This window comes from Bombus vosnesenskii, unplaced genomic scaffold, assembly GCF_011952255.1.
Source record: "Bombus vosnesenskii isolate JDL3184/JDL3185 unplaced genomic scaffold, Bvos_JDL3184-5_v1.1 scf7180000013315, whole genome shotgun sequence".
Classification (NCBI taxonomy): Eukaryota; Metazoa; Arthropoda; class Insecta; order Hymenoptera; family Apidae; genus Bombus; species Bombus vosnesenskii.
This window is the reverse complement of record NW_022882961.1, coordinates 1,157,839-1,170,596: the sequence shown is the minus strand read 5'-3', so window position 1 is coordinate 1,170,596 and position 12,758 is coordinate 1,157,839. Positions and strand designations below refer to the sequence as shown.

At 44.8% G+C, this 12,758-nt stretch overlaps 1 protein-coding gene across 4 annotated transcripts in view; it reads left to right on the top strand.

Annotated features, from left to right (window-relative positions):
• The window catches only part of LOC117235326, a 75,576-nt gene that overhangs the window by 4,563 nt on the left and 58,255 nt on the right, over positions 1-12,758 (top strand). The window lies entirely within an intron of this gene.

Here is a 12,758-nt window from a genome sequence, read left to right as displayed (position 1 = left end):
TGAAACCGGTTAAGTATCGTGCGTCACCGAGATGTTTTGAAGTCGATAAGAAAAATATAAACTTATTCAAAAAGCTTCGTACTTGTTATATCATATCATGTGTAATTCATCAGTTTTTTATTAAGAGCGAATTAATTTTGTACGCAGTACAGTGACAGTTAAATTCTTTCTCGTGTTTTTAATTCGCCACGATCGGATTTTTCTGCTTGCACTAAATTGTCTCGTTTAGATTTTTTAAACATAGTAATTATTATGTAAACGGCTCGTTTACACGTGTCGTTTTATTTATTTAAATATCGCTGGCAGCGACGTCGTTGAGTAATTGAACAGCGATACGCGTATACTGGAACTTGTTACATTAAGAAATTGGTCGTAGACGATAGGGTACTTAAGCATCACCAGTGAATTGTCGCTTTGGACGAAAGGCCGTAAAACGCGGGAGATGATGAAACCGAGCGAGAAGTAGATCGAATTTCAAAACACAGCTACTGTCGTCGGTTTGGTTTTCTCTCCATCACGGTGCGTCCGGACAAAAACTTCAAATTCCGTAGCGAGGTAACGCCACAGGCGAAATTGTCAGTATGATTAATACCGACGAAGGCAAAACTAACGTTGGCGTGGCCACCTATGGAAAAGTCGATAACTAACAAAAAATAGTGCCACAGAGTGTGGAATCAAGAGAAATTGAGCCGAATCATGAGTCGTTCGTCAATTTATGTACGCGTGAAAGTTAGTATCGCGCGCGCGCGCGCGCGCACGCCGCTAATACTTTTTTCGCCATAGCGAAACCTCTGGAACGGTTTTCAATTTATTTCATGGATTTCTCTGCTACTCGTTTAGAAATATCATCGCACGAATATCAACGTAGATTATTCTTTTTTTTTTCTTTTTTTTCTTAGGCGATGATTGAACGTGTAGGGAAAAAAAAACTGTTTGCAAAGTAAAATTTCTAAAATTATTGCAATTTAGTTCTTACAAGATGGCAGAGAAAGAAACCTATTTGCACAAAAAGAGAAACGGATGTGAAAACGGCGATAGGTGTTTGAAGTTGGAGAATAATTAGTCCTTTTGACTCTACGATTTCTAGATTTTCCATAAAATTGTCGACGGCTATACGAGAAGCTTTCCCACGTGTTTCATGGAATTCCACTTTCACACGGTATAATTCCTTGAAATGATACTCGTGCGTGTTGAATGAGTAGAACGAGTAGAAGAACCGCGGAGACAATTAAACGTCAATAAGATAGTGGCGCGATGCGCGAGTAGGGAATAAGGTGTCGAACCGTCTATCCGAGAAACATGGCTAATCTCCGAGAAGGAAGAGAGAACTCTCGGGTTGTTGCATGCTCGAGGATGTCACGATGCGCCACGGAGAAATCTCTTTGATTTTCACACGTTGCGTCCAAAACAGTATTCAAGCGACGTTCGCACGACGCGGCCGCAAACCGAATTGATTTCCCCCCTTCTTCTTTTTTCTAGCTGGTCCTGCGTTTTTCAATCTTTTCTCTATTCCGCCCTATTTTCTTTCATTTATATTTTTACTCGTTTGTTTCCTCCGTTCTACGACTTATTTATCTTCGTTCTTTTTTCCTTTGTTTCTTTAATTTGCAAAAACCACCGATAAGAATGATTCATGGATCGTAAAATACAAATTATCGGGTACAAAAACTTTGCTGCGAACGAAACAATATCGGATGGCGCCGTGTACGGTTTTATACGGCAATATACACAGGCCTCCTTAGTTAACCGTGGAAACAGCAGTTTCATTATTTTTTTGCGCCGTCTTCGATTTTCTTCATTCGGTTCCAAATATTTAGTTATTCTCTCGTGACAGCCTGTACGATATAGGTTCGCTCATAAGGTAAGAAATATGGGTTATTTCGAGTATTTTAAGGATTCCTGCAGAATAGGATTTCGTCATAAAATTACTGGCAATACCGCAAATTATTTTACGTCAGCGCAGTTTTATAAACAGAAGGAAGGGTAACTTATACCGCTGGAAAGATTCTAAAGCCGAGGTGTCAAAGGAGGCCACTTTAGAACAATGAAGCTCAGGACTAAAGCTAGGGAATAATCATGGCCCTATGACGTGCCATAAAGCGCACCAGAGCTTCTCATTGCTTACCTATTTGACACGCACTTCTCGTACTTCTTTGCTGTCTTAAACAAAGTATTCTCTTCGGCGTGTCGGGAGAAAGGGCAGTTTTTGTTAGGAAAGTAAGGGAGATTCGGGGAAAGAGAATGGAAAAAAAAAAACGAGAAAGGGAAAAGGAAAATGTCGTTAGTTATTCCGTAGCATTGTTGCGTTCGTTCGAAACACGGGCTAAAGAATCTCCTACTTAAAAGTTTCGTAATTTCAGCAGAGAGTAAGTTCCCGTGAAAAGGTGGAAAGGTTTTCGGTGAAATTGAATTAATAGGTCCTCCATGATTGGAGATCAGAAAATAATTGTAAACGAAAGAGAAACTACGTTCCCTTGTATTTCTAGCGAAACTTTTGCCTCAAGTGCTTCTAATTGTTATTCGAAGATGGAAAATTATGAGAAAAATACGCATCTCTCTTAACTCGTGTCGAGATGAAGAAGAAAGAAATCGGAAAACGAGTATGTATATTTCAAACGTGTAGAAAATTCTGGTTTGCTACAGTAGAATAGGTTGGAATAGGTTCTCGGAAACGGATACCCGAAGTCAATCTTCTTTTTATCGACCAGTTAGTTCGTGCACGTTGAGGTGCTTATTAACGAGTCGAAGAATCTCGGCTCCTTATATTTTTTCTGGCATAGGAGGAGGAACGGAACAGTCGGCGATTCGCACAATCCCATACGAAGGAATAAAAAGTAGCGACCCTCGAACACAAAGGTGTTCTCCCTGAAAGTAACCACTCTGGCAGATCGTAAAACCGAAAAAAAAACCGCAAGTAGGAGTTACTGCGTGTCCTTGCAAGTAAGGAAACTTCGCTATCGAACAAAAGTACGAAGCTTTTTTCCTAAAAAAAAAAGAGGAGGGAAGGGGGAGAATAACGATTTCACTGTCTTCGGTGAAACCAAGGTAATATTTCGAGATTTAAGGTAAAATAAAAAAAATAGAGGAAGATGCGTTGGTCGAAAAAAGTGAAGGGATTACAGATCGTAAGAAGTCAGCTTCGATCCGATCGTGACTCTTCTATAGGCCTGGAAATCGACTGGATTCGCTGGCAAGCGTAGCTCGTTAGAACGTTTGACGACATAATTACAAAGGATCGATAATAAGAAACGCGAGCAGCTTCCTGTAGCGTAGTGAGTCGGTCGCTTTTGCACCGAGATGCCACGGCACATTAACCGAGCAGCTTGTGTCGCGTTATTAAACAGAAGCAGAAGATCCTCCTTGAGCATGGAGGATCGGTTTTTCCGCGTAAAGTACCGTTGATAATGGGACAGATCTTGAAGGGGTTATTGTACGGCTGGATGGATATGGCGATGATATCGAAATACACGGTTTGTTCTACCAAGGAAAGAAACTGATGGACATGGTCGCACAACTTCTGCTACGTAAATTCACAATATTCCTTTGAATTTCGATCGTTTTTCGAAACAGTCTTGCACTTCGTTAGAAATGTCTAATTCCAGTTAAATGTCTACCTTCGGATAGTTTCTGACGCGAGAAACGTAAAAGCGTGAAAAATCGAATCAATTTCCGAGAAAGGAAACAAGCTCCAAAAAGCCATGGCTCGTACATATTTCAGCGTGCTGCTCGAGTCGCAGTCAATGGAAACGTCCATCGGCAAACGTTCCGCCTTAATTAAACCGCTCGATGGACGCGGTGTTTCGCAGTATCGTGTCGTTGTAAACGCGTGTATCACGACTTTTATCGCGAGTCGAAATTGAAACGACACCGCGCGCGATTATACGCGGTAAATTGAATCCCGCGATCCCGGGATTTTTCGAAAACAGACGCGCGGAATCGACAGGTGCTCGCATTCGTTCCAAATGAATTTCATGGCGAGCGATAAACACGTCGATCGCCGTGATTTCGCGCTCCATTTTATTTATTTGTTTATTTAAACGAGTGAGAAAAAGCCGCGGGTTGGTATAAAAAAAAAAAAAAAAGAGAGAGAGAACTACGGCATAAAACGCGATTCGATGAAACCATTTTGCGCGTTAACTGGAAAGCGCTGTCTTGAAGGAAAGTTTGATCTTTTTACTGTTAATTGCCATCCCCCTCTTTTTTTTATAAGAATTCCATTGAAGTTTTATTCGAGGGATTTCATCGAAATCTCGATTTCTACTCTATTGAAAGTTTGATATACAAATAGAAGAAACGATATTTTTCGAAAACGCCTATTCAGATGTCGCAGATTTTCGTCCTTAAACGACATCGACAGCCGAGTGGAACAATTTTCTCTTTTTTCCTATTCGAGGTAGCCGCGAGCTGGCTCGCTAAAAGCAAAACTTTTCCCATTTAACTGGTACCACCTCTCACCGGCTCGCGAGGGGGACGTAATGCCGTAAGATTTATAGAAAAGCATGCCGAGGCTGATTTTTCGAGATAATAACTTCTCTCTTCCGCGACTGTTTGCCGATCGCTACGCAGACGTTTTTCTTACTTTCGAAGGGAGGGGCGGAGGGGCGGGGAAAGGCGTCGAAAATCGGACTTGCAGAATTTTAACCTTGTTTTATCTTAAAAGGCGAATAGCCTTCCACCGCTTGCCTCTCAGACATCTTTCTTCCCTCGAATCTCGGACACTTCGTTCCGAGCTTTTGCAAAGTTTCCTCTACTTGGTTACTTTTTCTCGAGAGATTCGTCTCGTCTGAAACACGAAACTCAATTCGACATCTATCGGAGCTGGTCGAATGCAAAATCTCGCAGCGTTTCAACCAACTAGGTAAATTGCAAGTCCAAAAGGAAATCAGGATGCGAGAATTCTCTTTTTCCCTGATTCTTCCCACAGTAACGATCGCAGGACGTAAACACGATAAGTATATATATATATATATATTTTTCTTGATTTTCTGGTTTTAAGTGTTACTTTCCTGTAAAACATAGATAAAATAAGATTTATATCGCGTTTCTCCCCTCCACTGCTCGATTACTGAGAAGAAAACCGTGCAAGCGTCGAGTACACCCGCGAAAGTAGCATTTATAATTACACCGATAATTACTGAAATTTCTTTCGAATATCCTGGACAGACCACCGCCGATGAATACCGACAAAAGTCTCGGCGTCGGCTATTAAAACGGCAGCAGGAAGGAACCGTCCACGAAATAACTTTTATTACTGAATCAAGTACGCAGAAACTTGATAATCCTAAGTAAACAGAGGGTTAAGGGTCGCGTTTCATGCACAGAGAAAGACCGAGAAGGAAGGGGAATAAGTATGGGATGGAGGAAGAAAGCGAACGAACGAAGGAAAGAGAGTGAAGTGGTGAGCGTAGAATACGTGGGACATGGGCCAGTGTTTGTGCGTGCGGGGGTAAAAAGCCGCGGAGGGGGTGACTGTCGCGAGAATAGCGAGGTTGCGAGGGAAGACCGGGGGTTGCATAGGCTTCGATGGCTAAGGGACGTATACAAAAGTATGATAAAGGGGTTGGCTGGAGGGGTGGATCGCGGAAGGGGTGTTCTCGGTGACTCGTCGGAGAAAACGGTGGGGATGGCGCGGCGGTGCGATGGGGGCAGCCCGGTGACGGTGCGCTAGGTGGTGGAAGTGGAGAAAAGGGATTGTTTGAGAGCATCGACGACCAGACGGGGCCACTTGCCTCCGTTCGACACCCTCTTACGCGCCTATCCGCCCCGCCCTGCCCCGCTCCCCACTGACGTCACGGACCAGCACACTTTTAAACGAATAATGCAAATTGATTTTGCGATTGTCGTCGCCGTCTACGCGGCTAGATGCCGAGCACCGATGCCTCTGTCGTGTTGAAAGACAGCCTTTGTTCCAGCCACCTGGAGAAAACTGTCTCTTCTCTCTCTCTCTCTCTCTCTTTTCTCTGAATGCCACTCTATGTCTAAGTACGGCTAACGAAACCCGTGTTTTTTTTTATTTCACCCTCTAATAAACCGATGCGAGAATTTTCAATCGAATCGTAGGGAAAAGTCATCGGGAATGGGATTAGTAATTACGTACTTGGAAATTATATGTGCTTTGGTGCGTATTCTCCTCGAATTTTGCATATCGATGCGTAGGTTCTTGCTTTATGATTTCGTTGAAAAATTATTCAAACCAGACTTGACTAATCACTGTCACAGTATCGACAAATTGTAGAGAATTTTTAAATGATAATTCCCAGTCTGAGGAAGCGCGATTATAATATGTTGAATTGACATCGTAATTTATGTAGCTTGATTATGTGCAAAGAGGGAATAGAAAATCCAGTAATAGTAGGTTTCCTTAGTAAAGGTCAAAATGCCATGACGCTTCCGAGTACTACGCTTACAAGTACATATGTACGTCAGTAACTTTTCAATGACTACATCATTTTATACTTTTTCCTTTTTTCTTATTTACTTCTGCACAACTTCATTGTTGAAGTTGCCACGTGTAGATTGTTCCATTTGCAATTCTAGTGTTTCTTGCTCGTAACAAATACAATCGACTTTTACGTTTATTCGTGCATTGCTTACGATATATGTAGACTGGAGAATCAGCGTGACAATATTTGCGGACAAACAGGACGGACAACCTCTGTAGAATCACGCAATTTATTTAGCGGTCTCCAAGACAAATTTCTGCCGATTTACTATTTCTTCTTGTTTAATCGGGATTAGATTAGTCACGAAACAAGAGAAACGTATTATAAGATTAGCCAACTTGGATGATATAATGTTTTCCACTTTTTGATCGACGTGTATCTAGAATTTCCTGCTTTTCGGGGAATATTTTCATGCATACGATGACACTCGCGACCTTCGATCGACCCTAGCGCATTCACACACTGGATTTGCACGCCCGCCTCGAAACGACAAAGAGGGTACAATCGAAAAGGCTTGCCGAGACGCCATTATCTGCTCGTGTCGCGTCAAAATTAAAATTTATATGGTGTACGGCGAAATGGTGCGATGCATCACTTCGAGCTCGTGTAACGATGGACAAAAGAACCAAGCGAACATGACAAAAATTCTTTATTAGGTCTGGAGGCATTGGTAATGAGAATTTGAAAGCATCGTGTGAGATCATTCTGCCCCCTTTAATCAAAGTATTCTATTCTAGTATTTTTGCATTTTTCAGGATACGCTCAGACTGCTACGTACTTGAAATATTAATGAACGAAACTTAAAGTTTTCTTTGGTTTAGAAATGACGGATAGAAATTGCGACGATTGTAATTTGTTCAAAGCTTTCGCGCGTCATGCTTGAATAAAAATTCGTATACGATAGCCAGTACACACGCATGAAGCGTTCGTTCAAAAATCAATTTAGCAGAAGCTGGGTGGCACTTAGCTGTGCATTTCGATCTCCAGTTAAAAACATTTTCATCCGGTGTAAATAAATTTCAGTAAGTTACGCGTACCTGAGCTGAAAACGAGATAGATCGACCACGAGTCGAGAGTCATAAAGAACGGAAAAAGACTTGACAAAATGACGCTGCGACGAGTGTCATCGAGTACCGCATACGATGATCGCTATAAACGAGACTAAATTGTACACTCGTTTCGAGCACGGTTTTTACGAGGTTCGATTTGATTAATTATTTAAAAATCGTCGAGATACTAGGGCCGTTTTAAAATCAACTTTTCCACCATCAAACACCGGCGATGCAGGAACCGACGAATGATATACAAATCGCGTCGCTGTTAACGCGTTCCGACAAACCTTCGTTATCGTATTCCCGATTTGATGTCTCCAGAAACAATGTCGGGTCGATGATACGATACATCGATTACATTAGGTCGTCGTATATGAAATACCGCTTCTCTGAAGTTTCATTTTGATAGGCCTAACGTCACTCGCTAAACCTCATCGAAGAGTTTTTTGACGATGTCTTACGTTTTATCTTCCTAATATCAGATCTTTATAGTCGTATGAAAGTACTACTGAACGATACGAAACTTGATACTTTGGTACTTGGACTTAATTAATTAGTTTGTCAATGCTATAAGAAATACAGTGATGTGGCAATACTTTTTGTATCCACCGTAGAAATGGCCCAACTATCATAAGATTCGAGTGGAAACGTTATACGAAACGTTGTGCGTTCTCGTGTTCGGTGAAAAGGTATCTTATAATCTTTACACCGTGTGTCTCCCGTGTCTGTCCGCCGTTAAAAGCCCTCCGTTTCGCAATTCCGCGAACGCCTGTCGCTCAGTTTCCTCCGATCCCTTCGGAATTTCAAGTATGCAATAATTTAATCCTTGGCCGTTCCTTTATTTCCGGCGCGGCAGAGTAGAAAGGTTAAATAGATTAATTGCTTAGGTCGGGATCGATCGAATATGACAGAGGGGTGGTTCTCTTTTCTCTACCGCCACCACCGCCGCCCCCTCTTTATTCTTTTTTTCCTGCGCCTGGAAATTGCTATCGCTTTGAGAATTAAACCTGGACTCGGTTCACTCGCTGCGAACGAACAAAAGGTAGTGGGGGAGGGGGGGGGGTGGAAAGGCGGAAAGACGAGGGAAGAAGACTGGTGAGGGGGAGGGGCTGGGAGAAGGCGGTAGGACGCCAAAGGGGGCAAGTGGGGGAAAGCCATAACGATGATGCTCGTTATTCGAAAAAGAAAGAAGAAAATATATCGCTGCCGAGGACTGTGATGAACGAGAAAGCAGAAGGCTGCCTGATATCGTTTTTTCGCTTTAATAAATCCCTCCTCCCCCTCTCTGTGCACTTTTTACTTCTACGATTTCATTCCCATGGCTTTCGAACGGGTCGACTACGGGGTTACTACACCGAAACCGCCGCAAAGAGTCATATCCATCGAGTCGCATTGCAGAGTCGTCGTAAGAAAGGAGCTGCCTCCCTAATCAAAATTCCTTTCCGTAACGCGATAAGATACGTCGCGCCGCGCCGTTTGGTAAACGCGTCCTGTCCTCAGAAATGGAACGCCACCGGCTCCTCGCTTCGTCGTCTCGCTTTATCGGAAGTTTCGAAAAGAGTTTCCTACTTGGTAGCTCCATTTTTTTGTTTGCAGAAGCTTTATGTAACCGTATGTTCGAGGCTTTGTGGCTCATCCAGTAATTCTTTTTTTTTGCTTCCACGTGTATACACGAGATAATCTACTAATGATTGTGATAATGGTGCAGAAGCGTCACTAACGGATTTGCTCTCGGTGAAAGGACAAGCTAAATAAAGCGAAAGAAGGGGAAACAGTCTGCTTGCTTAATTGAACGGAATGGTCTTAACGTAACTCCCCTTGTTCGAGCGAAAATTGTGAAGAACGGTATTATGGTCTCCCAAATTTCGCGTTGATAACAAAACGACCTTTAAATCGATCGAATAACGTCGATGGTTGCTTGGGCTGTACAGGTAGTTTCGTTTCCCTTCTACGACGCCTGTAGGGCTTCTCTGGCACACGAAAAGGCCGGGAGCGGGACAACGCTTCACCACGACGAAATACAATCCTAAAGAGAGAAGAGCTTCTTTCCTGTACTTCCACCCGGAAGTCACACGCGCACCGCACCGGCAACAAGATACCACCGATCCATAGCGTGTTGAACTTATACTCGCTTTTTACTTGTCTCTGGTAGAATCGAAACGAATTTTATACTCCCTCGTAGCACATAACTCATAGACGTATTCTTGGTAAGCATGCTCGCCTGAAAATGTCTCTTTGTAAAACGCTAAGAAACGTAACTGGAATAAAAAATCTACGCTTTTCGGTGTAAAAGGCGCATTAATCCGCAAGTGGAAAAAAAAAAAAGATATAGACAGGATTGTACGTGTGGTGGTAAAGCACGAGGTATAACGTTACAGGCCAACGTGCAGAGTTACACGGGCCACGCAACCTATACAGATCGCGCTGTTCGTGTAATACGAAACTGCAAGTAGTTTCTCCGCGAGTTCGTGACGATTAATCGCCGTCACGCACACCACACCTATCTATCGATGATTAACGAGCGGACAATTAGTCGATCCTATACGCTTGTTTATGGCCCGAAAATTAGTTGTACGCGTCTTATCGATGCGATCGTTCGCGTTGCGTCGCATCGGTGATTCGGTAATTACGAGCCTCATGGAATTCCGCACACACACACACACACACATACACCCGCCCCCTTTTCCACCCCTGTCCCTCTCGTCCACCCTCTCTCTCGTTGCAGACCTCTCGAAACGAAGAATCGATCCGCCGTTCGCGTCTCTCGGTTCGCTCCCCCTGAAAAAAGGAGGCAGAAGAATCGAAGAAAAAAAAAAAAAAGAAAAATGAAAGAGAAAGAGAGGAGCGGACGGAGTAGGAGGAAGAGCCGTAGTCGTAGGAGGGACGGGTGTCGGCCGTGGAGTTCGGGGGCTCGAGACTCGGGACAGAGCTAGAGAGAGAGATAGTGTGAGAGAATGAGATCGAAGGGGGAAGGGTATGGAGTAGATCGCGAGTGAGCAAGAAGGTGATACGTAGTATGTACTCCTTCGAGCCAGCGCAAGATGGATTTCCGCGAACTTCGAGCGGGCCTTAACTCGCGAAAAATGTCAAAGTGAGTAGAAGAATAGGTGGTGGGCAGGGGCAGCAGGGGAGAGAGAAGAGTAGGATAGGAAGAGAGTGAAAAGGGTGACTGGTAGGTGAGGTAAAGGGGCGTAAAACGAAGCGTCGTCGTCGTCGTCGTCGTCGTTGCTCGCCGTCGCCGCCGCTACCACCGTCACATCTACGGTGCGTCCGTTGTCCGCCGTTCGCCGTTCCCCTATATACGTGTATCCGCGTGCTTAAGATCCAAAAGCGCGGCTGTCGAGGAGACGAAGGAGTGGGGATAGTCTCGTGGGGAAAAAGGCCGCGCAGAAGGAGAAAGAGGGAATTGCATGACGGAGGGACAGAGTCGATGGAGGGGATGATTGTCAAAACAGGGCTGCAAGACGCTACGAAAAATGTTCGTATTTATGGCACTATTTCCGCCGCTTCGAACCCCCAACCTCCGGCCTGCATCACCAACCCCCTCCCACCTTGTGCCTCGCCTTGTCTGGCCTCCTCGCGAAATCCTCTCTTCCCCCGTTTCTTTTTTACTTCCTCCTGCCGTCGTTTTCCAGAGTGCGCGGCGCGGCACGGCGGCCGTTCTTACTTTTCTTGCTTTTCTCTTCTCCTCTCTCTTCGCAGAGTAACCCCACCATGCGTCTTCCCGTGCCTCACTTCCCCTTCCCCCTTCCCGTTTCTTTCTATGTCGTTTACTCTACCCTACCTTCAGTCCCGATCCCTACCCCAAACAACCTCTCCCCACTATCGAGAGTAACCGACTCGCCGGCGGGAGTTTCCCCCACTTTTGCGGCGCCACTTTAATGTTACATTAATAAAAAGCAACAATCAATATCTTCCCCGTAAAAAATTTTAATCTATAACAGAGAGAATTCCGGCCCCTCCCGCATCTCCTACCACCGACCGACCTCTCGCGTTCTTCCTCGCGTGCGCTCTCTTTCACTCCATCCTCTTTCCTCTTTCTCTATTCCTCTCTTCGATTCTCTCTCACTCTCTTCTGCCTCCCGCCCTCTTGAGAAAAGCGCTGCTACGAACCGTGCCGAGTTCACAGTATCGTATCCAGACTGTACGGGTACCCTGTTGTCAGAGTCAACGACGCGCGAAGTGCGTGTTGTCATTTCACTTTTCACACCGGCGAGTGAAGGACCGCGAGCGGACCGCCCTTCGTCGTGTTGTTACACGTGCCCTTTTCTCGCGCCCTTCCGAGCGCTCCACGCTCACCCTTCGCGCGCCACCCGCCGCTTTCCATTCTGCGTTTCTTTTTTCGTCGCTCGGAAGTTAGACTCATCTTCGTTTTTTATTTCCCTCTGTGTCTCACTTTCTCTCTCTCTCTCTCTCTCTCAATCCTTTACTATTTTCCTCGGACTCCCCTCCCTTCCTCTCCATCCCTTTCCCTTTCCCTTTCTTTCTCTCTTTCGCTCTGTGCATCGTTCCGACTCGTTCACTCGCACACGCCAGTGACATACACGCGTTATATTCGTTCGGGGGGAAACGTGGTGCGTGCGCGTATTATACACACAACATACGGAAGTCGAAAATGTGACGAGGTGGGGTAGAGATGTGCGTGTACGGTCGCGAATCCGCGTACGTGTTTTAGGAAAAACGTGCTTGCAGCCTCTCCTTTCAGAGATCTCACGTATTCGGGCGCGACCACGTCGGAAGGGGAAAAAATACGCAACATAGACGATGGAATGAATAGAGAGCATTGTTGGTATCGTTTCTCGTGTATTGAACTCTCTGCATCGGAGTTCGCATCGATGTCGCAATAAAATTTACGTCGGCCGGGAGAGTTAAACGTGACATCTGTGTGTCGCGTCGGTGTTAAGTACGCGAACCGTTGAGCGTAAACGATTCCGATCGAATCTACTTAAATTTCAACGAGCCGAGTGAGAATCGCGCTCCGGCAGTCGCGCAACGAACGCTGACCTTTCTTATCGCTCGTTCGACGAATTGCTTTTCCGCAAAAGTTCACTCGAATATTTATCTCCGTGCGATTGGCCGAGATCGAAAGGAATACAAGCTACAAGCTCTGCGATTCTTCCCGTACGTTCGAATGGAAATCGAAATAGCGCCGTTCGGTTTCTCGCCACTCCGATTTTACATTCGTGTATAGTATATAACCATAACCGAGGGCACGAGCTCTCTCGACCTCCGTTTCTTCTTCCCGGACAAAAGGGTACAGAAG